This window comes from Lonchura striata, chromosome 2, assembly GCF_050655825.1.
Source record: "Lonchura striata isolate lonStrDom1 chromosome 2, ASM5065582v1, whole genome shotgun sequence".
NCBI classification, from domain to species: Eukaryota; Metazoa; Chordata; class Aves; order Passeriformes; family Estrildidae; genus Lonchura; species Lonchura striata.
Genome location: NC_140704.1, coordinates 147,128,245 through 147,155,259, shown reverse-complemented (window position 1 = coordinate 147,155,259; position 27,015 = coordinate 147,128,245). Strand labels below are relative to the sequence as shown.

Below are 27,015 nucleotides of genomic sequence, written 5' to 3'. Positions count from 1 at the left end.
CTTTGTTCTTTCACTCTTTGCTGCATACTGGCAGTCATATTGCATGTCCATTCATGTACCACTTGAGAATCTAATTAGTGTGTCTTCATCACAGGAGCTTGGTGTTAATGGACTGACTGGGTTAGAGTCAGAAAGGAATTGCCTCCCAAAACAGAGGAGCAGCTGGGATTTGCTCACTGGTTTTCTGGATTTCCTTTGCAACATGAGTTGCTTTCAAGAGTCATTTGGTAGGGATGGAGCCAGTCCTGCACTGCCTAGTCTGTTTCCCTGCCCTCAATGAATCCAGAAGCTTCAAACTCTACTGAGTTCAGATAGTCCCCTGGAAAAGTCTCACACTGCTTACAAATCTAGTGCCAGCTGTCCTTGAGTTTACAGGCCACTGGAATTTGATGTGATTCTGACATTCAGACCTGAGTTTCCATTTAGTTTATGAGCAGTTAGACCCATGATTATTTGATATCTCTGGTGTCAACACAACAAAATGGATGTGATAAAATGAAATGAAAAACCAGCAGTGCTCTGTCAAGACCAGCCTGGTTACCACATAATAGAAATTAGTGCTCAACAAAGAGTTTTTCTTCTGTAATGCCCAGAAGACCTTGTGGCTAAGATAAAACCTAATTTATTTAATGGTCTTCATGCCCAGAAAGAATAAAGACATGCCTTGCCCACACATCAGCAATTGGACCTCTGTAAACCTTTGCTTGGAAAGGAAAATTAAAATGGATAATCATCTTTTTGTCACAAGATTTTCCTGCTTCCTTTCTTTTCTCAGGGCAATCGGCAGCACTTTGCAGCTAGTAAATCTGTTTGGCAGGTAATCTGCCACCCATAGACCAGATGCTGCCTTGGCAAGGTTCGCTTTCCTGTTGCCATGGCAAAGCTCAGGCAGGGATGCCATGGCATGTTGCCAAGGTAATCTGATGGCACAGGCCTTTGTTAATTGAAAGAGGGGAGCAGGCTGGTGCAGCCTGCTTTTCCCTGCCAATCAAGGCTGAACTTTGAGCAGGGCAAAGGACTAATTAACTGCCTCCACCAGCTGTTGGCTCTAGCATGCCAAATCTGACAAGTGGCCAGGGCCATGCATCCTTAACCCTTGCTGTCTATAGAGGAGAGGCAGCAGTTAATGAAACTGTTGAAACACTTGTAAATTGCTTTCCTTTGAAAGACTGGTAGTGAGGAAGAAAAAGTAAAGTGGTTTTGTTCCTCCTGAAGAACTGCAAACATTGTGTTTGGTTGGCTCATGACTCCCCCTTTGAGCTGCTGAAGCTGTAAGGACACAGCAGCACACCACTCATGGATAGGCTCTCCAGGTGCCTTGCAGAATAAAAATGTAATGTGCACTAAAAGTTTCAAGGCTGACTAGTTAAAGGGATCTGATTCAGCATTTGCAGGGAGAAACATCTCCAATGCTGACTGTGTTTGCCTGCAAACATCTGTAGCTCCCACTGTGCTAGGAGAGCAAAGCAGTTTGTGTTGAAGGGACTGTGAAAATAAACCTTTCTGAAAGTGACTAGGAATAACTCATGAGTCCTGAGGTTTCCTGCCCTCCTCTTGAGCAGACTCTTCCAGCATCCTTTGTCTTTCATAGTGTCTATCCAAAGCAGATTACAATAACTGTCCATTGCAGCATTCTGGATATAAATCTTTTCACTTTCAGGTGAATTACTTCATTTTCAGGTGAATTAATTCAACTTACTCTGCTAATAGAAGAATAGTTACCCCAACTACTTCTTAAATGACAGGCAATTGATTCCTGGCCCAACCATTCTTTTAACTAAACAAAGGGAAGGGTTTTTTTTGTCTCTGGGCATCTGACTTGCCTGTCTTATTGCTTAGCAGAAAGGATCAACAAGTTTCAACCATGGGTCTTACAGATGTAATGGATAAAATCTCTAAACTAACAGCATCTTTACTCAGGGGTTAGTTTTGCCAATGTATGTCTACACAGAGAGAGAGAAAGAAAGACTAAGAGCTATAGTATTCTGTTGTTTGAAATAAGTCTGTTGCTTAAAAGGCTCTGGGCAGTGTAATTTTTACTTTTATAGGCATGTCTTGGATGTGTTTGACTTTTCAAATCCTCTCTTCAGAGATCCAGAGGGGTCTGTTTATAAAATCTGCCTCTCTGACTCGTTCCTATATGAAGTTCAGAGAGAAATTTCTACTTCTATGTATAAATGTGTCCCTGATGTTTTCTTCTTGGAAGAATCTTCTTCCAATTCAAACACTTCCTTTCAGAGACAAAAAGGGTGTCTCAGGCTGTGTTTCCTATACAGCCCCTGCATACACACACACGTGTGTGTATGTGTGGTTTGTACAGAGAGAGATGCCCTGGCTTCTGTGAGAACCTTTGCACAAAATCTGAAACATTAACTGTAAAAGCAGCAGAGGAAATCAATGCTTCTTCTGATCAGTTCATTTGTCCTGCCAAGTTACTGCCTCTGTCTTTTCCTGCCTCGGGCTGCCTGCAACAGTTGTCAAGCCTCAGAGGGACTGAGCTGACTCTTACCTTCTCTTCCCACCAGAATTAGGAATTAATGCATTTGCACAGCAGCAGCACCACCACCTCTCCTGTGCTTGTTAGCTAGATGGAGGTCTACCATGAAAACCAACAGGTCAAGGATTGAGCTGAGGCTGGGAAATGCATCATAGCATGGTGTCCTGATTTCAAGAGCCTTCTAGTCACTGGTAGAACCTTGTGCTTTGTTTCTCCTGAGCAGAAACTTGCCAAATACCTGCAATATATATATACCACCATACATGTGGGTTTTTCCATTTCCACACCCATTCTGTACCTGTGCTTAGTGGGTTTGGGTGATGCCATGAACCCACTGAGGCAATCTACCTGAAAGAAAGTATGGAAGTTTATTGAGCTCATTTAAGCTTTTTACATGCTACAGTATATAGCAGTAAAGAAATAAAACACAAATATTTTACCAGTTTTCTGTGTAAGGAGTACATTTTTTTCAAGTTTTATGCCATAGTAATAGGAATGTAACACTTCAAAGAGTTTCCACTAGCGCTGTGATAGAATAACCACCTTCCCCTAATCTAGGGGGGAAGTTCCTGTTCTCATTTCTCCTCTTTGCTAGAATTAATTGGGATCCTTCAACTTTCTGGCTTTCCAGGGATCAATCACTGGTGGAAAAAAGTTAATGAAGTCTCAGTTCCAAAAAATTTGTTAGTACTTGGATGAATACAAATCACACGTGAAAAATCACAGCCTAGGGAATAGCAATGATGTATTTTGTCTACAAACCACACAGTAGATGGATCTGCCTTTTCAAGATGATGAGGGATGGGCCACCCCTCCTATGAAGAAAGACTAAGAGAATTGGGATTGCTCAGACTGGAGAAGAGAAAGCTTTGGGGGTGACCCAATGATGGCCTTCCATTACCTAAAGGAAGCCTACAGGAAAGATGAAGAGAGACTTTTCACAAGGGTGTGTGGTGATAGGACGAGGGAGAATGGCTTCAAACTGAAAGAGAGTAGGTTTCAATTACATATTGCAAAGAGGTACTTTGAGTTTGATACAGGAACAGGTTGCCCAGAGAAACTGTGGATGTGCTGAAAGCTGTGGATCACTGGAAGTGCTCAAGGCCGGGTTTGATGGGGCTTTGAGAAATCAGATCTAATGGAAGTTGTCCCTGCCCATGGCAGTGGGACTAGGTAATCTTAAGACCCTTACAACCCAAGTCATTCTATGGGGGTCAAGCACAACCTGATATCAGGAATAAATGCAAGAGCCAGGGCTTTTGTGCTAGAAAAAAATTTATTTACATAGGATACACAGAAGTTACTCATGTTGAGGTAATTCATTACCTGTGTTGTTATTGCTCACATGGGTGATGAAGAAATTAGGCCATTTTCTGCTCCTTTGGGGCTATAACACTACAAGGAGTATTGTATACATTATTTACAACTCTTCAGGGCATGGGCTTGCTATGGGTATATGAACAACAATAATCAAGGAGTAGGTTAGGACTTTCACTGTCTCCATTGAATGCATGCCCCAGTATTGAATAATTTCTCTGCAGCTGCTAAGTTCTTGGATCAGTCTCCTTGTCACATAATGGTTAGAAACCAAATTTAAGGCTTCATCAACGTCTTAGGTGTTCCTACTTGTTGCATGTACAAGAGTGTCCTTTCCCACCAGCATATTTACACATGGAATGCATCCTGGGTTTTTCAGGGTTATAAGGCAGATTGAACCTGTGTATGCTGCAATTTGTATTGATGCAATCACTATTTCTAAAAAGGTCATGCATGCACTGCAGATATTGGGAGTCCATCAGAGGCCTCTGCATTGTTTATGAGTAGTTAATGAACACAATAGATTTAGACACATTAGCCCTTCCCTCTGTGTATTAGTGTTGCCATGGTATTTGTAGAAAGGAAAGTATTATTACTATTAGCAACTGCACCATGTGTATAGATTTTATCATAGTGTCTTGTATATAGATATTCTCATAGTGTTTTCACTTTTACTTTCAGTCTTTTAGAGAAAATTTTCAACCCTTATTCCTACCAGCCTGAATCACAGCATATATTTTATTCACACAAAAAAGGTCATCTTAAGTCAGTCTGCTATTCCTGGTTGATATGATGATTTGTGCCTGTGCAAAACTAAAAGCAGATAAACTACTTTAGCAGAAATGCAATAACCTTATCATGGTCATAATAATGTGGCATTTCTTCATCTTCTTGTGAATTAATATGAACTTGAAGAATTCAAAGAAGGTAAAAAGTCCAGTTTAAAAAAAAAAAAGAGCTTTTTTACTTTCTGTGGTGGCTACCATTCAAGATTGCTCAGTGTCTCAACAGTTCTGTTTTCATTTGGTTCTCAATGTGCATCAGTAGACAAAATGGAATGGATGAAAAACTGTTGCTGATGACACGTAAGAATCAGAAGTTAATGACAAAGGAATGTTTTTTGAGACCACTTGTCTGTGATAACATTCTCTTAGATTTCAGATCTGAACATGATCCCTTTGAAATATAATTGAATAGAGGATATTCCATTAAAAGTTGTGATAACAAATCATTAATCAGTTTTGTTCTGAATCAGGTAAGTTGGTCAAATCACAGAAATCAGAGAAGTATTTCCTGGTTTTGGCTCCAATATCAACATTTTGCATGGCCCTGGGCTTCAGAGTTGTGTTAAAACTCATTATTGCAGAAAGCGACCATTAGTGGATATTTCTTTGAAACAGACATCTTTTTCTAAATACAATTTTAATCAACCATAATAAGTAAAACAGATAACATTGAACAGAAAAGGTTCTGATAGTCACTAGATTTTTATCAATGAATACTCAGCTACTACTGACACATTGTATTTCATTTTTGGTCTATTATTAGTTTTTTCTTTCATTTGAAATTTACTCTTAGTTGTAAATAAAAGCAGACTTTTAACTCTTATTCTCTGGAAACCTAAGTATAACTGACCCAATGTTATACAACAGTCAGGTAACACAAAGTGAAAACATTCTTGGAATTGACTCGTAAGTAGTGCTTGTTCTCAAATTGAACATGGTTTTGGTTTTACAAATGTGGTTTCTTTGTTTTAAAAACTAACTGGTTTCAAGTTGCTTAGAGCAGGAAAACCTAGTGCAGTGGCTTCCTCCACCCAGTATGGTTAAAACACAGACTTAGCTGTGAAGCTGTTATCAGTGGCTGGAAAGTTAGGGGAAAGAATTGGCTGAAATTTTATTGATGGAGTAGGTTGAATGCATCATAAATTCCATCCCCTTCTATAATCAGCTTCAGCACTGGGTGATGTTGACAATGGAACTAGTGCTGGGAGAAAATGTCTTGATAATTCCCACCCCAAACCTCAACACTTCATTATCATTAATAGAAGAAAAATGTTTTTCTTTCAAATAAGTTTTCTCCCTCCCCGCCACAAGCCTTGCTAATTTTAGGATGAAGAAAAGTTTTGTGAGAAACAATTGCTTGTACGATGAAAGCAGGAGCTTTAGGATTCACTGGGCAGGGGAGAGGAATCTTTCAAGGAAAAATATTACATTGGGAAAAGGGTGAGAAAAGGGGAATGGATGTGCTAAAGTTTCTGATAATTTGCTAGAAGTTTTCAGTAGCAAGCTATACATTAAATTTTACCATCTCCATGCCACAATACTGTTTTACTTCAGTATCTAACTGACCAAAGGATAACCAAATCTACCACTGCATGGTATGCTGTAAAGATAAGCTATTTTTTGTGAGGTTAGAAACAAACCTAGGCTGAGAAGAGTTTACAACAACCTGGACTGATTTCCAGTAAAAATCTACATGATATGGAAGAGCATTTTTTACCACTGCCACTGACATCTGTCTATTGGGGAACTAGAAGCACCCAGAAAAGACCAAATATAAGTCTGTTTTTGTGAGACACTAAATTAATGTTTTTACAATGGAGTCCTTATTTGGAATTTAGTTTTTAGAGGAGAAATAGAGGTTTGGTTGGCTGAGTGAGTAATTCTAATACTTCATCAGCTCAGGTAATTTGTATTTCACTTTCACTCTCCAGTCAGGAACATATCCACTGGTTAAAGTGAGATGGTCTTCTGGAGACAAGCAGCCTTAGCACAGACCTGCCATTCTACCAGGGTGTGATCTTTGCTTATGTTTCCTCTGAGAGAGGAAAATCCACTTTCTGTGAGACTGAATTAGTCAGTAATCCTTGTCTATAGAAACAAAACAATAACTGGACGCTAGAAAAATAAAAAAAATGATAGTGTTGAAATAGGTAATGATTTATCTTCTTCTGAAATTAGGGTTTCAGTTTTCTGCTTTGGCCAACAGGCCTTAAATAAGCAAACTTCCTATTGCTTCTGAAAGCAACAAAGCACTGTACATAAATCCCTCTCCATTTCCTTCCTGCTCCCTCCCACAAAAAATAACTTAAAACATCTCTGCCTTACAAATTTTTCACAGAGACACTAAGCAAAGATAAAAGAAAAAAGAAACAGAAAAGAAAATAAAAAAAAAAAAAAAGAAAGAAAAGGAGTTTCTACTTTTTGGTTACGAGGTTTTTCAGTCAGTGAAAATATTCATTCTGTACATGAACACATTAATTATCTCTTCCTTCTCTCTTCACTCACAGAATCCCTTTCTCAGTTCTAAGACTTACAATGATACTCAGAGAGGGCACATTACACTTCACTTCCTCTGCTAGCCATCACAATATCCCTCACCCCTTTTATGCCTCCTTCCACACAAGGTCCTTTTCCTGAACAGCTTTGCTGTTCATCAGTTGTTATCACATTAGCAATTCCAGAAGGTTTTAAATTCTTCATAAGCAGCATTCAACTAGATAAATATCAGTGGGCAGCATAAAGGCATCCTGACATCATCTAACTCTACCCTCAGCTCCTAACAATCAAGCAAGATTTGGTTGATTCCTGCAACTTTATTCTTACACGGTAAAAATCCTTGTAAATTTTGCCAAGTTACACATGCAGAACTGAAGACTGTGTCAGCACTGTACATGGCAATAATCTCACCCTTTGTTCAGTGAAATTGATTAAGAGAATGGCTCTGGAAATATTTAAAAGCATCAATGTGCAGCACAGGACTCGAAGGAGGATGTCTGCATATAGACAGCACCTGTGCAGACCTTTCTTTCTCAGGCTTTTATCTCATACCCATTGCTTTGGTGAGCACCCTCTCAGTCATTGTAAGAAATACCTATTTTCTTCAAGACTTCCCTGTGGAGGTGGATCCCTGGATGTTTTTGCCCTCATTTTTCTGAAGGGATCTCTGAGAGCTTGTGGCTGAGTCTCCTAGGGTCTGTCTGGGTTCACAGTGGAGATTTGCTTTGCAAATGTGGCATTGCAAAGAACTGTGAATATCGATCCTGGCGTGAACAAGTTCTGTGCAATGAATAAAAGAGGCAAGGTGAGGCTGCAAAAACAAAAATTATTTCAATTTCCCTAAAATCCATTAATGTTTTATAAGGGCTGGATGACCATGTGGTTGAAAGCTAACTGGCAGCCAGTAGAAGACTGTATGTGTATCAGACAAAACAAATTCTTATTGTAGCTGGTCTAGAATCAGATAAATTGTACCATGTCACACTGAGGAGCATTTACCACTCACGAAATGAATATCTCAAAAACTCATAAGACTGTAGATGAAAAGATGGAAAAACTTAAATGATTTCCTTTGTTTTAGTGACTATTTGAGAGTTTTGGTGTATGTCTTTTGTTGGAAATAGTGATCATTCTGATCTTTTTCACTAGTTACTGAGTGATTTCAGACCAGTGCATCCCCTACAAGACAGAATAAGCTCTATCTATAATATCTATGTGTAATGCAGTGAAGATGGATTCCTTTGTTTGGGAAGTCATATGTCTAAAGTAGAAAACAACTTCTCACTTCTTTTTGGGTCACTTTCTATAGAAAGGAAGTCAAACCTCTGACTTCATGAGAAAAGACATGAAAGACAGTGTCAGTTGAGACAAAATTGATTTTCTCAGCTCCTGAATACATAATTAATCTTGTACTAGTATCCTGACAAGGCAGTGCAACAGTTACTTTTCAAAAAGACTATTATTAATATTCCAGTTTATCATATTAAAAAATCAGTTACTTAAATTAGGTTTCTAGATCTGTACACATAGGAACAGAAATAATTAGTGATCATTTGAGAATAACTCAGTCTGTACAATAAGCCAGGTTTATAGTCCTGTTTTTTAGGACTTTTCTCTAGTTTTCAGGATCACCTGAAACTTTTCTGAATTCTCTTTTCACCTTAGAACATGTGATTGAGATCCCAGAAAATCTTCAGCCTGAAGAGTTTACAACTCCTCCCTTCTTACTCTTGTCTGTAAAGTCCTCTCCTTTCATAACTTGTGACAGTGATGTCCTCAATACCATATTTTCCCATGACAGAAATCACCTGTTACTCATCTATTCTTTTGGTGCAAGAAAACGTTACAAAAACGCCAGGGCTATTGGCTCAGCCACAAAAAGGCAGAACTGTGTGTGTGCATAAAGAAATACCATTTCACACTTCCACCTGGGTGCAGAAGTGAAAGGTTTGTGGTGAGTAACTGATGCTGCCCTGGTTGTGTGACAGCTGATCATACCCAGAAAACAGGAAAATTCCCTCAATATTTCCCACACAGGTGCATAATCTAAGAGAGGAAAGGCTTTCCCACTAGCTATAATTTGAACTGTATCTCATTTTTTTCCACCCTTCTTCCCACAAATTCAACAGCTCAGAAAGTGACGAGTGTTTTTAGAAATGAAAGGGTTTATACAGTTGGAAATTTCTGAACTCAGCACTGTGTTAGTAAATAAGTTGACAAAGCAGATGGGTTAATGGAGTGTAAACCCCACTAATGGAGGACAGGCTTTTAAATAAAAAGTTAGCACTGGAAATATTTGTCTCATCTCAAACCTTGGACTGAAGATTCTCTAGATGGATGTAAGTTCACATATAAGACCTTGAATCTGGCCAGGAAATTTCATCTTGCAACCCCAGAGGCCTTCTGAAGAGCTTGTCAACTAGACCATGGTAGGCATCTTCTTGGGAGGCTTGAACATCACACAGAGGCTTGTACTTCCCCTTGAAGACAGGGAGCTAAAAAATGAAAACAGTTTGGAAACACTGATTTAGACTGTTTGGGAAAAGCCCAACAGAGGCTCAGACACCCTGGCTATGTTGTTATCCTCAAGAAAACTGTTCCTGTCAGAAGGACTGAATTGGAGACAATAAAGGACCATTCACAGCCAAGGGGGAATAAAAAAAAAAAAAAAAAAAAGGTGGAAGAAAAGTGCTGTTGGTTAGTTGGCAGACTTGAAGCAGCTTTACTGGCACTGAGTACCTTTGTGTGAGCATTGCTTTAGCCAAGGAACAGCTCTCAATCCTTCTTACACAATTCAGTGAGATGTAATTCCCTTAATACAAAGCCAAGAAAACCCAAAAAACACCAATGAATCAGAGAAGTATCTGCCTGAAAGCAGTGCTCTGGAATTTATACAGAAATCTGGAATTTATACTAAAAGTCCAATCGTAGCTAATGTTTACAAGATGCAGGTTAGTAAAATATCCACATAAACTTTTCACTTTCTTTTTGTATCACTTGCATTCCTAACTGCTGGATAAGAGAGGAAATGTTTGCATTAATTAAAGCATAGACTTGAGGGCCAGTGGTCCCGGGTTATTTTCCAGCTCTGGCACTGATTTGCTGTTATCCAATCCTTATATATATTAAAACCGCATTTACCAAAATGATTCAAGGGTGCTTAAGGCTACACTGACTTAAGCAGTTTAGCTGGATGGAGTGAGGCATTACTAAAGTGAGGCATTACTACCAGTAATGGTCTTTTGCAGTAAATCATAGTAGCAGTAACCTTTAAAACCAAAACTTTTGTAGTTGATTCACCAAAAGGTTGAACAAGAGCTTCTGGGTGTGAGTCGTATCCTGTGTGACCCAGCTTTCTATCCTTTCTCATCTACTGAGTCTCAAATTCAACACTCTAAAAGGTTTCTTTCTTACTTCAATTTGTTTCCAGACAAAGATGAGTTGACCACTGTAGAGTGTTTTGAAAGTCAAAGCAGTCACTGTGTCTGTATAAAAAAAAAGTCTTTTTCTATTTGATCTGGTAAAATTTACTTCTGAAAAATCATCCAGCCAACAAATACAGAGATATTACAAACAAGACTTTTGAAAAGCTAGTGTCACTTGCATCTTCTTCATCCACATAATGAAAAATACATGCCATATTTTTTATTAATGCACCATGGTATTAACTCAAATTTTCATCTTCTGAGTTTTGTCCCATTGGAACAAAATTAAAATTTAAAACATAAATTAAAAAGCAGTTCAGTTACCATATTTTTATCTACATTGGCAAGACAAAGAACTGAGACAGCACTGAGATTTGACCAAGTAAAAGGTAAATCAAAATTGTAATTAGGTGAGATGCTGCAAGTGTTTGTATAGTTAGTGTGTTCAGTCACTATCCCCTCTGCTCATTCCTGTTGGAAACAGGCAAAGGGTGCCACTAAGGCAGGGAGAACTGCTCTGTTCCTCCCCACATTTACCAGATAGGCTCAAGTGCAGTGAAACATATGTATGTACTAAATTTCATGTTTTGTATCTCTTCAGGCTTGCTGCACACATACACATCACATATTAAATATCTGAGCAGTAAGTCTGACATTTCCAGAACCACAATATTCAGGGGTAACACTTCTGGGAAGTGCTGTACCAAGTAGATATAAAACTGAACTCAGCATGTCCTGCTGAAAGACTTAATATTTTTGGACCCAGTCTGATTGGAGTTAATACACAGTGGATTTAAGTGAGACAGAAATCCTGGACTCATGTATAAATCCAGAGGGGTTTTTTAACAGAAATATAGGACATGTTCATGGAAACCATTATTGAGAGGAAGACAGAGTTTCACTTGTAATAGGAGTCTGGAAGTGTTGGCTTGCTTAGTATGTCAAAATTAATGCTGAGAAGGGATGTCGTTCCTGACTCTTTAAGCATCAGGGTATATTCCATGAAGAGAATCGATTATTAAAGCTTTAGAAACATGTCAGCAGAAGGCTGAATGAGTGAAAACCTACCATGCATGACTCAGGGCTGGAAACTGGCTGCAAGATTCTCATTGCCAGGGGAGGGAGTTTCCTGGAACAATGGGAATAGTGGGACTGAAAAAAAGACTTATTGTGCTCATAGTGGCATTTGATCCATTTGGGAGTGGGACTGGGTGCCAAAGGATGTCTGTGACAGTCAGATGAATACAATCAAGATCCTGAAGTCCCATAGACTGAGAGGTAAGGAGGGATTTGTGCTGGGTTTCACATCAAACCATAAAGGGTAGTACCACGCAGATTGGTCCTTTGAAGGTGTCTGACACTTCCACAGTGGAATTCCTCCCTTCTTTTTCTTGGAACACAACATTTCATCCATACAGCTTTTCAGCTTGTGAAGTAAATAAGTTAAAGAGATAACTCCAATAAGCAGCAGGCAGGGCTCAAGTGGTCAGACTGTAAATGTTTGACTGATTTACACTAATAATCTGAGTGCAATGGTTCCTTCTTTTTTCTTCCTTTCTTTTTTTTTTTTTTTTTTCCTTTTTTTTTTTCTTTATAATCCTTTCTAGTCAGTATTACAGGTAAATTTAGAAACAGAGTTGTATGATTTCCACCTTTTTATCTCATAAGCTGGTAGATATACAAATTTAGCACAAACATGAAAGCAAAGAGAGAACAAACATTAAAAAGCAAACACTCATGAACTATTGTCTGCTGGAAAGAAATGTAAAATGTGATTTCAGACTTGTGATCTATCTATTAAACATTTCCTACATTTCTTCCTATACACAGTATTTATTTTTATTTGACTGAGGGCTGTATTTCTGTAACTAAGTTTGAGAGCCTTGCAGTTTAGAAAAGCTGTCTTAAAGTACAAAAGAAAAACCTTTCTTCCATTACTCCTGTCCTGATATTTTCCAGAGGACTTTTTCCCTGCATTTTAGACAAAAATAACCTAGAAATGTATAAATCAGTGTGGGAGAGTGCAGTTATACAGAAAATGGATTTTAGATGGTATTGACAATCCAACAGAAAAATGTATTTTTCTATTGAATGTTGTTTAATCCAAACCAGTATATATCCCCTGTCTTAATCATGACACCACCATCTCCAGTTACTTTGGATTTAGTCCTCTTCCCAATTTTACAGGATATGGAGTGCAAATCCCTATTGATTCCCATAATTACTGAAATGTCTGTCAAAGACATTACAACACATGATTATATCATCCCTAGATGGATGACTTTGTTCTTTAACACTTTTTTTGACCTTTTCTGTCCTGGTTAAAAATAAAATTTGGGGTCAGTGCAATGAAAATTAACAAGCTGACTCTTCACTTGTTGCTCCATAGCCAGATCTGAGGAAGGATGGAAACATGCAGGACTTCAGAAGTATTATCTACATTTCATTTGCCTCTGTTCCACAAAAATCTGCCTTGTTCTATTCAGCACTTCTTAAAAGCGGTCACTGAAATATTTAAACCATTAAAAAAATAGATTGTAGCCTGAAGGCAAAGTTTATCCCAGGTAAAATTAGACAGTGAGGTCTTGGCAGACTGAAAGAGGAGGACCTAAATGACCTCGTTGTTGAATTTTGGGAGCTAGCACATGGACCAGCAGCAATCCTGCTGGAAATCATGCCAAGGTACAAAAAATAGAGACACGAGGTTTGAATCAAGAAGCGCCCACACTGCCAATTTATAATGCAGAGGAATTGAACTTTCCTCCTGGGGTTTGCTGCTGTCCATGCTCAGAGGTGTCTCACCTATTTTACTATTGTCAGGGTACTTTTCCAAGAGTGTGAACTTTCCAGTAGCTGGGAAAAAGGTCCTGTATTGCTGTTTAAATAATCTGAAGAGCTGGAAAAATACAGAAGTTTTATCCCTGATGGAATGAACACAGGGATAATGAACACACCAGAGAGTAAGAGCTTTTATTTCTCTAAAGAGATGGTGCCTGATTTCCACTTCCCTCCTCTCAGCCTGGAAGGCTAAGATCTGTGTTATATCTTGATTCTATAACAAGAATGATGTGGTGAATTTGACATTATTTCAAACGTGAACTCATTCACTGTGCTGAGGATTCAGGGAATTTCTCACTATGGACTGTTGTAATGCCATGTGTTAACCACCTAATGGAGCACACAGAATTCCTAACATCGACCTTGAAGGAAACATTCCTGTTCTAAACACGACTTATGGGCATACCTAAATGCTCTGAATATGACCAAAGGACAGTGTTTTTATGAGTCAATGATACAACACTATTTCTGAGCCCAAATAATTGCATTAGCTACTGAATGTTTCTTTAATAATCTATAGCTATCTTTTGTTAACAAGTATTGTTATTGCTGTGCCTGCTCCATAAGGATTTTTGTCATTTGTTTTGTTCTTGATTTATACAGTCCAGAAGCAATATTTTCCAAAATTGTAGTCTTGAAAGTTAAAGATGGAAATTTTTTCAGACTAGATAATCAACATACGAGTGTAATGTATTTCATAATAATATTGAAAATATTAGAATGAACAATAGGAAAATTAGTTACTAAATAGCCAGCAAAAAACATCTGTCTTATAATTCTGTGTGTATTTCTTATCTGTCTTGGGAGCTGGTCCACAATGCTTTTGCTGATAATAAAAATTAAAAAGAAGTGGCGATTTTCTAGACTACTGTAAGACTGACCTGCAGATTGTTATGTCAGTGGACAGACTCCAGTTGACTTATACATACTGTGGAGGAGGCTCTCTATCCATTCTGTTGCCAGCTGTTACACATCACTGACAAACACAACTTTTCTTCTTTAAAGTTCATCTTCTGAAAACAATTTTATGAGAAAATATTAAATGAGTAGGATAAAATTTTAAAGTTAGTTTGATCATAACTATGCAGTGTTGTAGAATAAATATTTAAAATTATGCAATAGATGTTTCTTCAATTTACCAAAGACAGATTGAGCCAGAATAGCTCCATATCTTTTAACAAGGAATGATTTTTAGATTAAGGATTTTGTAGATTAAATTTATTTGTATTTCAAGAATATAAATTGTCACATGGGAAGCCATAAATTAAGCTGGGAAACATGTAAATTAATAAATGAATTTTAAATCCAGTAAGGAGCTGCTTGAAAACTCTAAACCCAATTGTGTTAAATTGGGAGTTCCTCTAGAAATAGTTTTGAAATACATCTTACTAAGTATTTTTGTCAAAAACAATGGCAAAAATATAATAGTAAGAGACTAGTAAAATTGGCTAATGACATGAAATCCAGAAACACTATAAATAAGAACACTTAAAAGGTGAAAAACAGGGGAAAAAAAGGGTGCGGGGGGGGATATTTCATGAAAACAATGAACTGTTTTAGTAAAATATGCAAAATCAGTTGAAAATGACAGAGGCAAAAATTAATCTGGTCTTGAGCAACAACAGGTCAGTAACAATAAGGTTTCCACTATTCACAGGAGTGAGGTTCTTGAACAATTTTCCAAAATAAGTACAAAGTAATCACAGGAGATTGAGGGTGGAGTTTGCTCAATTTGTGAAAGGGATTACATGAGTTCTTACTCCCTGAAGTAACAGGAAACTGGAACAGTGTAGTGGAACCTCATAAAATCTGTTATTTCTAGCATTTCTCTCCTTTTATTTTGCAAAATTTTATGTGCATTTTTTTCCCTTGTACTCTCCAACAACTCAGTATTTTCTTAAAAACATCAGGAACTCTTGCAAGACAGTGAAAGATGTAGAAAAGTACTGCAGGAAATCACCATTAAAACACACAGCCTAATTTTGTTAATTTTCTAGGCTTGCCTGATTTGAAACACTGGAGCAATACTCTGGGGCTGTTTCCATTGCAGCACATGAGGTGATTATATTTGGATTTGTTTCTTGGAGAAGACCCAGAAAAGGAACTGTAATGGAAAGTCCTGCAATCATGATACCCCTGAGACTCCATTAAGAAGCACCATTACATCACTGCTCACTTAAAGAAGGTCAGTGCACCCTTCCTTTTTCTGTAGAGTGCTGTGGGATGAGGAGACTGGAGACACACATACAGACCTGTCTTGTTGGCTGTCTGGTTTTCAGAACCCATAGACATGTGGGTGGACACAGTGGGCAATATCACTCTGTGTCTCAAACATTTTACCACCTGCAGATGAGTAGTTCAAACTGTGGGAGCCATTCAGGGGAAGGGTCTGCACTGAAAAACTAGTGAGAAACATGACATAGCCAGACCAAATGAATGTATAAATGGTTCTGTTTGTTACCTTCTCACAGAAAAGCAACTCAAATCATGTTTTTGGATCTATAATTGCAAAAAAAAAAAAAAAAAAATTTCAAAACTTCCTGCTCTAATTTTAGAATTCATAGATTTCCTTTCTCACTCCTGTTTTAAGATCCTGCTGCATTTTTGCAGCAAAAAAAATGGGTTTTTTTTTGTTTTAATTACAGTTTCTTTCCTAGGTCTAGATCTGCACAAATTACTTAGGTTTTTTGTGTCAGTAGTACTGTTCTGTCCCAGGGTCTTTTAGAGTAAACTTCTAGCTGAAGAGATTGTAATTGGTACAAAAGAGTCTGCATGAGTATTCAGAGAATAATATAAATTGGAAATATCTTGATGCTTTTCAGTGAGCATTAAGTAAACTCTGGTGATCTCTGCAAATAACAACAAGGTTAACTATTTCCTCATGATGAGGATGTGAGGAGAAAAAGCATTGACATCTGTAATGATGAGCACTGTTTGCCATAAAAGGTAACTGTGCTCTGCCGAGCTTGGTTGGGCACTGAGGCCATCCAGTGAAATGATGGGATTTTCCCAAGCTGACTTGGGAGCACCACCCTGGAAGGATTCGGGAAGAACTCTTTAATCATTCCTCGAGCATCTGCCCAAACTATGGTGTTTAACACCATGTTTCACTGCTCAGGGTGAGGCAGTGCTGAAGGTTTATCTACAAAGTATAAATGAAAAATACCATGCCATTTTTAGCTCCCAAGAGTTGTAGAATCAGACAATAATTTGAGTTGGAAGGAGCCTTTAAAGGTCATCTAATGCAACTCCTCTGCAGTGAGCAGGTGCAAGAAAGAAAACCAGCACAAAATCAGATCTCACCTGAAGAAAGCAAGTATAAGATCATGGTGGATTGATTGATTTCTTGCAGATGTTTTGGTAGATCTGAATTTTCAAGAGTAGGTATAAAAAGATGTTTGAGAGTTAGTATGAGCACAGCAGGGATAAGTCACAAGTATTAAAATGCAGGACACCATCTCTGCTGAAGAAAGAAGAAAATAATTCAGTTGGGCCAGAAATTGGTCCTGAGAGGTGGAGAAATATTAAAAATATATACCATAAAAAGGAGAATTGTCCCTTCTGTATGATAACATCCAGCCCATTGAACCTGACATGAGTTCTTTCTTGAGGCCTTCAACATTTAATAATAAAAAACATCATCAACAACAAATGATTTCACAAGCAGAAAAGATTTCAAGAAGTGTGACAAAGTGTTGGACCTTTTGGAAAGAGATCATAATTTTAGCAGCCTTTTTTAGGCCTGTACATAGGCTTCCAAACATTGAGATATGATGTTGTTTTAAATAATCTCAGGTCATTTTTCAAATCTTCATGTTTGAATTATGTTCTTTATTTGGCCATATTTCTAAATATGATATGAGAACAACATTTCTAGGAATTATGGTTTGCTTCATATTGTAAAAGTGGAATCAAACTGTTTTCTAGTTATGTAATAGGGACTGGGCTGAGGGAGGTTTTCAGGTTAGTCTGGAGTTTTGTTTGAAACTGAATAATAAAAGTAGAATTTGCTTGGAAGTTCAGTATTTCCAGGTGTTTTATGCCTGGAATTATTTCAAGAAAAACATCTGGAATTTCATCTTCAAGAGAAACATAACCCTGGAAGCTGCACTGAATTGTCCAAAATCACACAGACTCTCAGAGTAAAACCAGGAGGAAAACCCAGCCTTCCTAACCCTGTCATTACACGCATCTTGCATTTTCATTCTTACCAATCAGTCACCCAGTCAGCCAAAAGTCTTCCTGGAAAGAAACAATGACAGAAGCCAGAAGAAATGCAACGTTTGGCTCAAAACCATTTTAACCAATAAACAGATGTAAGTAACTTATGGTTTAAAATGTATCAGTAGCTAAGGAGCTGATTTATTGCCTAAAGATCAAGATATCCGTGTCTTTTCAAACATAAACAATACTCATTTTCCCCCAGTTACTTTTATTTGACTTCTTGTTTGGACTCCTACATCTGTAAGATATCATGCCTAGTAAATCCCTGTTGCTGTTGCCCTTCTCTGCTCTCTGCACAGCTGTGAGAGAGCTTTGTGGGCAGGGACCAGTCCAAACTACTGAGTGGATGCTCTTGCACAAAAGACATAGAGCAGGTTTGAACAACAAGGTTTTAGTTTTCTGAATACATAAAGACTGTATTTTTATAGTTGCAAACCCAGTTCAGATTGAAATTACTGAAATTTCTGCTTTGAAAGTTGTTGCTTTTGAACATTTCAACTGGATTAATTAATCTTGCAATATACATTGTTTTTCAGTATGACAATGTTCATCTTATCTCACTCCTCTTTTGTCATGAACAAGTTTCCTAGTTCTCATAATGGTGTTAAAGAGCTTTGCAAGCAACTTCCACAAGACATCTCCATGCTGTTTCTATTATCTTAGATAAAAAATGCTATGGAAGATGTTATATGGTAGGTGATAGAAATGTAAGGGGTATTCTTCCACTCATCCTTTATTTAATGGGATTTGTTTCAAACTCACCTGACAGGACTAGGATGAAGGTCAGACAGTCAGAAGAAATTTTACCCACTTGAACTTTTATTCCAAATCCTAAATATTCCATATTTGGAGACAATTGGAAAAAAAAAAAAAAAAAAAAGCTCCTTTGTTTGCCTGTTGCAGGGCTGGTGGGGGGAGGGGTGCTGTTTTTTCTTTTAGTCAATGAAAAAAACAGTTCACAAGGTGTTTTATCCTATTGGCATCTATTGGCAATGAAATTATTACACTGTTACATCCTGCAGGGACACCCAAGCCAAAAAATATTCTTTTTATTTTCCCACAATAATTTTCCTTGATAGCAATTGTTCCAATTCCAATTAAGGGGTCTTGACATACAAAAGCAGTCGCAGAATTTAAATATTTACTCCAGAGTTTAGAGGTGTTGGAGGAGTCTGAATACTTGACTCTCATTAACACTGAGGGGTATCTGAGAGTTAATAAAGAACAGAAATCACTGGGTTTATTTTGCAGGAATATGTCTACACTATTTTGCATTGAAAATTTATAAAACCACCACAGTTTTATTAATAACTTCTAAATATAAAAAAGTTTAAAAATGTTATACATCCCAAAAATAGAGGTTGGTTTACATTTGTTTATTAATTTTTTAATTGAAGTCTGTTAGAACAACTTTCCTAAAATTATAATGCCCTTAAAAATCAGAAATTCTCACTTTAGGAAGTTAAATAACTTTGTAAATCCCGCCTTTAACACTGCCTTATCAGATGGTGAGGGAATAAAAAACTACAATGCATATACAACATTTTAAATGCTTAATAAGAAATGGACCATTGCATTGTTGTAATGCAATTATATGTACTATACATGGGACCTAAATTCTAGGTTTGCTTTACAAACTGACTATCGTAAGTTTTGGAAAACATTCCTTTTTAAAATTCTTTAGGAGTTTGGATTTATAACAACTACTCTCTGTGCCCCTGTGATTTAATTTTGGGTGCCACAGAGTTAAAAAAAAATATCTAGGTTAAAAAGAGGCTTTAAAAAAAAAAACTAAGACAAGATATTACCTCGGTGAAGAATGCCACCCTGGTCAGATCCCACAGCTGAGCAGGTCACATGTGCACTGCCTACTGCATTTCAGTGAAGGACCTACTTTATAAAATTTATTAGCTCCTCTACTCAGACTGAATAACTTAGTGCTTCCATTGAGCAACTGCTCCATACTGTGCTGAGAGGACAGGAGCCCCTGGCTGGAGGCAGTGACAGGAACCTGAGATAGGGAGGAGAGCAAAAATATCTCCAGCCAGTGCTGGACTTGCACTGGGAAAGCTTTTAGTGATTTACTAGCAAGCTGGCTGGGGAGAGAAGCAAACATTCTGCTTATGCTACAAAATAGATGCCTGTCAGGGCTTTTGTGCATGCAGGCATTTTTTAGTTGTTAACTCAGTCTGAAATATGGAGCTCAGTCATAGTTCCAAACAAGACATTTTAAAATAGGTTTATTTATTAATTTTATTATTTTTCCCAAACCATATAAGCATTTGTGTTTAAAAATCAGAGCCCTTCTTTTTCCTTGTGCTTTCTCCTTCCAGCATCACATCAGTGACCTGATTTCCAGAGGAACAGCTCTCAAAGTCCACAGGAGGTACTCAGCATGTCTGAAAATCAAGCCATAAATAGATGTGAATCTCTCTTTCTTTTTTCCTCAAAGAACTGAACTGCCAAGTCTCAGCAAACAGCCAAAGAAACCCAGCTTGTTCACAAATGCTAATTTAAAGCTGCATGTGTGTTTGCACAGGCTGGATTGGACTGAATAAGTCTGAGTCACAATAAAAGGGAAATTTATTATTCTAAAATGAATCTTTAAATTCTTGGAGGTTTAGGAAGGGGGGAAAAAAGGCTGTCATTTGAGAGATGTGCATCTGTGGTATCTGTGAGTAAGCCTAGAGCGGAAGTAAAGAGGAAATCCTCCATACTGCTTAATGAAATACTGTTGTGGGATAATCACTGCCAAAGAAACTCATCAGTTCAGACTTTGAGCATCTTTGTATGTTAAAGTGCCTGAACAGTGCAAGTGAAGCATGCATTTCCTGTTTGGGGGGCCCTTTTTGCCAATATTAAGATCTGGACTGTTATTCTGTATAAAATAGTATTGTTTATACTGGGGGAAAATAGGGTAGAGATCTGGATTTTATTATGTCACCTTTCTCAATGGATTGACTTTCTGTTTATTTTGAAGATCTTGAGAACAAGAAACTCTTTCCTAGCACAAAAGAAATGAATAGTTGCACTGTCATGTTCCTCTCATATATCTTCTTAAATTTCTCAGATCAGAACACCATTATGTGCAAAGTAGCTATAGAAAAAGTGTAATGGAGGAAAAAAACTCCTGTCTGAAATCCTCACCAAATGTACAGAAAGAAGAAAGAGAATTCATTTGTACTCAAGGCAAAGGAACTTTAGGATTCTTCCACATGGAAGGCACTGCTGGTCTAAAATTAAGACTGGTGTTCCTTTAAGATATCACAGTTCCAGCAAACTAGATGCCAAAACTTATTTATCTGAAATAGGAGGGTACAGATATGTTCCAAGTCAATCTAGCTGTACTCTACTTTCATTTAGTAAATGATTGGTAAATTGTCCCAGATATTACATTAACCATTACATGGTTAATGTTAACAATTCCTCTCCTGGATATAAATCAGTATTACTCCACTGATCACAACAGGTTTAGGCATAATAAAGGCATACATTCTTCTGTGAAAGAAGAGGGTGTAGAAAATCCAAAGGGGTAATTGAATGCAGCACTAGCAAGCTGGCTGCTGATACTATACTGGGAGGTGGCCATACTTGGAGATGATGATGGGAGGTTTGAGCATTGAGCAGTGATTAATGGGATCAAATTTAACAAGACCAAACACCATATTCTGCATCTGGGATGCAGCAGCAGTGGTCACAAGAATGAATTGGGAGAGTAATAGCTGAGATCAGCCCTGCAGACAGGGATCTGAGGGTGCTGGCTGGGCAGCAACTCTCCAAGAGCCAGCAGTGAGCCCTAACCCCATCCTGGGGTGCACTGAACACACCACAACCAGCCAGGAAAAAGAGAAAATTATCCCAATTTCCTCAGCCTTGGGTGCAAGGCTGGGACTCACCACTGAAGAAGGATGTGAAGGTCCCTGAATGCACCCCAAGGCAGGCAAAAAAGCCAGTGGGAGGGCTGGAAGTCATGTCCTGTGAGGAGCGGCTGTGGGCTCTGGGCTTGTCTGGTTTGGAGAAGAGGAAGGTGAGGAGTGACCTCGTGCTCCCTAACAGTTTCTTGAGGAGGGAAAGGGGAGAAGTTATTCTCCCTGGGGTCAAGACCTCTTTACCAAGAGGGTGATCAGACACTGAAACAGGGTTCCTAGAGATGTGACTGACGCCCCAAGCCTGCCAGTGTTTAAGAGGCATTTCGGTAATGTAGCTAATAATATGTTTTAACTTCTAATCATTCCTGAAGCAGCCAGGACTAGATGGTCACTGACAGCCTGAATTTTTCTGGCCTAGTCTATTTGTTAGTTTCCATTCTCATTTTGGTTTGGAATCCTTCCATCCTATATCTCTCTCTTACCATTGCAAGTAGTTAAACTTGCTTCATAAGACCAAGATTTTCTGTCAACAGTCTCCAAAACAAGAATATCCTCTCCCTTCCACAGTATCTTTTATCAAACAGGTTGATTTATACTCTTCCAGGTACCAGAATGCCATGTTTGCCTATTCTCAGCTGTTCTCTAACTATTATTCCCTCCCCTGCCCCAGACAAATTCTCTTTTGCTTCAAATCTTGTCCATGAATATCTGAGTAATCAATCAATCGATCTCAACAAGAGATGTGGAAGGTAATTCTGCTTCTTTTGATTCTCCCAAATATTCAACAGCCTGGTGGTGAAGGCCAGCCCAGGATGCTGAAGTTACACATCAACATGCCTGCACACAAAAGGTCTCCTACTTCTATGTTGAGGTACCATGAGAGAAGTGGGCACTGGTGTCACATCCCCTTTGACAGAGTGGGGATATTGCTGTGAAGGTTTTTTAGCCTCAGAGGAGGGGGCAGGGGCTGCAGGGGCTCAGTTGAATTGTGAGTCACAGGGAAGTGCAGTGGGGACACACTCCTGGCCATTTGCTGTTGGTGACTCTGAGCAGCTCCCTGTCCACACTTCAGCCCTGTCTTCCAGAGAGAATCCTTTCTCTCCACTACCTGCCTAATGAACATAACCTGAGGTGCTCTGGATGACTGTGCTGGGATTAATCATCTATATTTTAAGGGCCATTGTTCTTGACTTCAAAACAAGAAGAAGACATATTGTTGTAAGTGTTGCAACATAGAATCATGTATACAGAAGACATGTAATTAAAGAGAAGGCCCATATTCAATATTAAAATACTCCACACTAATCCATTTCATAGATCTAATCCCTTTCTTTTGGAATCTGTAGCATAAGGAAACCTACTCTTCTTCAAAACAAAAAATGCATCAATGAATAATTTTAAACATACTGAAAATTATTCTTAAATAATCTGTAAACAAAATCAGCTCATGTCATAAATATTATGACAATAGCCTTTTTAAAAAGCCTCATTAAGCAGTCACCCTTGGTGAGTTAATTGTTTCCTTACTCACAAATATCCACATACTACTATGCATTGCACATGAAATCTGTTTCTCTTGCAGCAACCTGATATAAACCTCTGTGCTTTTTGGTTCATGGTAATTTTTTTGATGTTACAACTGCAGGAATATTTTGGTGTTTATTTAATTTTTGTTTTGAAAATTTCTGACCATTTTGGTTTGAATCACCATGAAAAAAAGAATAACTTCGCAAAACAAATTCAGTTCATGTCAAAAGAACTCAATGCAGAACATTTTGTTTCACCGCAGTTTGAAACTGCTTGATAGTACCAAGTTTATTATTATCAATATTTTGTTTAAATTAAGTAAGCAAAGCACTGGAATTCTGAAAATCAAATCACTTATTTTCAATACCTGTGTTTTATTGTGGAATTTGAACAAAACAGTTCCCTAAAATCCATGCACATTTTTCCCTATGTGTTAACAATCTATTCCTAAATTTTTAATGATGAAATTTGACTCACTTGATCTTAACCAAGCTTTATTTAAGCTGCAATGCAGGACACCCTCAAAACAAATTGAGGCAGATTGAAGTCAAGATGAGTTAAAAAAAAAATACAGACAGATACATGTACCTGATTGACTGTCTTAGGTTGTCAATCAGATTACTCAGCATCATGCCATTATTCCACATCATACATCAGAGATGTTAAAGATCCCACAGAGTCTACTCTGGCATTCATAAAATTGATATGCTGTAAAGAGCCAGCGTGGTATTGAGTTATAAATGAATACCTTTCAGGCACTACTGCTAGCAAAAATGTTCAATATTCATTAAGATTGTAAAATATTCACCTGAAATTCATTGAAGGTCAAATATAAAACTCAACTTCTATTCCCTAAACAAGGAAAACTGTTCAAGCTACACTGAAATTGTAGTCAGTTTGGCATCTTACAGGCAAACTTTTTTCACAAAAAAAAAATCAATATCAGCTTCTTTGATCAGTTTGCAAACTCAGAATTTTTTCATGAGGCTATGTTTGACCAATACATGAGAGAATTGTGGAACATTTGAAAAGGATTGAAATGGCTGATCTAGCTAGGAAAATACCATACAGAAGAAATAGAAAATAAAAATATTTTCTTTAATCTTGGCTCTCAAAGAGATTATTATCCCGCTGGTTTGAAAGTGAGTTGTAAGTTTAGGCTTCCAAAGTTCTCTTTTCCTCATTTAGTAGGAATTAAACCATGAGTAGGTCTTTGTCTATACATCTACGTTTTTGGCCATTGTGATGACTCCAGGGACCTCTTTATATTGGTATTCTGTATTTAAGGGCTGCTGCACACCCCTTTTGAATAAGAATGAACTGAAGATTTAAAAGTAAGCACTGTTGCCTCCAAAACAAAGAGAAGAAAACTGCAGTCCATGCCACTAATTCCAATTGTCATTGGAAAGAAGATTGGCTCTGAAAACCCAAGCCTCTAAGTACAATTTTTCACTTACAGGTTATTGTAAATGTGACCTGCTTAGCAATTTTGGGGAGCTCTAGCAACTCAGAAGACCACTTGTGTTGGAAAGACAGGGAAAAAACAAGGGGAATTCCTCTTGTCTTTAAGGGGTGTTGATAAGCCTTTGTCATTATCTTTTGGCTTCCTACAGAAAGAACAGATGTAGATATGATGCTACAGAAGCAATTTTTGTTGTGATGAAAGAGAGTGGTGACAGACTGGTTTGAGTGAGAACATAGAGAGACTATTTAGACAAAGAATGAAATTCCAACCAGGAATTTCTTGTAGAGAGATAACCTGGGTCCAAAGAAGTCTTTGTAGACTCACTTCAAGAGAAATTGATATTGAACAAATTCAGAAGAAAAATAGTGGACACTTTTGAACAGTACTGGTGCTGAACAAATGAACCTTAACCACAAAACAATAATTTCTTGTCAACTCAAAGTTTTCAAATAAAGGACTTCCCTCCCAAAATACTTGCTTTTATGTAGAGATATGTAAAGGAAATCAAATAATACAAAGAAATCAGATTACTAGATTAATAGTCTTATCTCCTGAGAGACTTGTAAGAAGTCAGTGGCCAGATTTTTGATAACACTACATGGGGAATATATTTATTGTGTTATTTGGTTTAAAACTAGATACCTAGAGTTTCACCAGCTGTGAACTTCTTTAAAACATAGCTTTTATTATTTTTTTTTTCTCCAGAAAGTATATTCCTTGATCTTACTTGAGGCCTTGGAGAAATCTTGTTTTATGGACAATTTCTTTGCTAGTGTGAATACAAGAAAGGCCCACTGTGGATATATGGGTACTACATGGGAAACCAAGAACATGGTTTGAAACACCCTAAATGGGGTTTTCATGATCTTATCATTATCACACTTGCATAGTAGATGTACAGTTTGATCTGATAAGTGGATTTGAATTTACAATGATACCATGCAAACTTTTTCTGTGTATGAAGCACTAAATATTGAAGAAAGAAAGGCACAAAAATAGATCAAACTTTGATGCTTGGAGGGACCAAGTAAGACTAAGTTTCACTTGCATTTTTAAAAATTTTCAGTTCTTTTGATACCAAACCTCAAAGCAAGAGGCCTGTGTACTGATCTGCTGGCATCCATGTGCTTTCTCATTTGCAAATGTCACCAGTAGTTTCCTTAAAAGTCCTGAAAATAACTACAGATCAGACATCAGGATCAGCACTGACCTGTGTGGACCTTTCAGTGCTCAGGTAGCATGTAGATAGATCCTTATAGTTATTAGCACTCAGAATAATTGGTGCTAGAAATCTTTGAGCCAAAAGGAGTTTGCAGGGACTTAATTATCATTTAAGTGCAATGTTGACATTAATAACTTGAAGTTAAAAAAATTACCAATCTTCATTCAGTCTTCTGGGGAGAACAAATACAGTAAGATTTAAGATTGTATCAATATTGGGTAAAAAACTGTAGTTCTTAATCTGCAGAGATGTTCTTTAGTCTTGTAATTCTGGTCTTCCAATTCCTGTAGCAATGAATTCCTGTAGCTGCAAAACCTCATGGAAAGGAAGGTCCTGAGCTTTTGTGAATTTCGTTTTTTATTCTTATCTAAACAATCATTTCCATGTCCAGTAGGAACTGAAACCTGTTTTCAGGTTTCATCAAAATTACCCCTGATCCTTTCTCAATAACTTGCTTTTGCCACACCTATGGTTCTGGGTGTTGTGCAGCTCACATCAGAAAATTATACATTTACTCACTTGTCCTAGAAGTTGGGAGTTTGCAGAGACTTGGTGTATTTTCCCTTTTCATACTTTCCTCAATAGTTCCTTGCTTGGACATTGCTAGCAGGGGTCATTGGGCTAGATGGATGCTTGGTATGACCTAGAGCAGATGCAGAATCATAGAATAATTTAGCTTGTAAAAACCTCTAAGAGCATTAATGATGCCCCAAACTGAATTACATGGAATCCTGCAAAGAGCTGTGAACCAATTAATTTCACATTTGAGGGGAGAGGGGTGTGAATAGCAAAATTCTGAAAATGCCAGGGTCATTCTTTACAAAGTTATGGGACCAGAGTAAGTCACACAGATGGAGAGGATGCAAAGCACAGCAATTTAGAAACTCTTGTGGTTATGAAAGACCACCATTGTATTTGTGCATGACCTATAAGCTCCAGGGGCCATGTGTGAAGTGAAACACGCAAGATGTTACTTTAAAGAGAATATTTACTGCAGGTTCAGCAGCTCCTGCTGAATGCTAGAATATGTGACCTCTTCATAATTCATAGTACAATTTTTCAAAGAAAGCAGGAAATGGAGGCTTACTGCAGAAAAAAAAAAGGAAAGAGAAAGAAAAAGTCTACTCTTGCTTGAAAGCAGTCTCTATATATAATGTTCCAGAAACCCTAACTGAACCACTTACTTTAACCATATTTGCTGTTAATTTAATGATAATGTAGAGCCTCTTGAAAGAAAAAGAAACATGGAAATAATACAGGGCTGGAAGAGAAAACCTCTGTGCTCTCATTCTAACTCATTCTTCATGTAAGCCTAGTTTTACAATGATGCAGAGGAAGTCATTTAAGAAC

General features: G+C 37.8%; 1 long non-coding RNA gene across 9 annotated transcripts in view; it reads right to left on the bottom strand.

The window, feature by feature from the left end:
* The window catches only part of LOC146768469 (uncharacterized), a 138,730-nt gene that overhangs the window by 72,690 nt on the left and 39,025 nt on the right, over positions 1-27,015 (bottom strand). For 5 of the 9 annotated variants that reach the window (XR_014953082.1, XR_014953075.1, XR_014953078.1 and 2 more), the window contains 2 exons: positions 14,240-27,015; positions 9,408-9,590 (listed from right to left, as the gene is read on the bottom strand). The exon at positions 14,240-27,015 is cut by the window's right edge. This is a non-coding gene — a long non-coding RNA (uncharacterized LOC146768469). The remainder of the gene's footprint in view (positions 1-9,407; positions 9,591-14,239) is intronic. The other 4 variants (XR_014953076.1, XR_014953081.1, XR_014953079.1 and 1 more) reach the window with 4 other exon arrangements.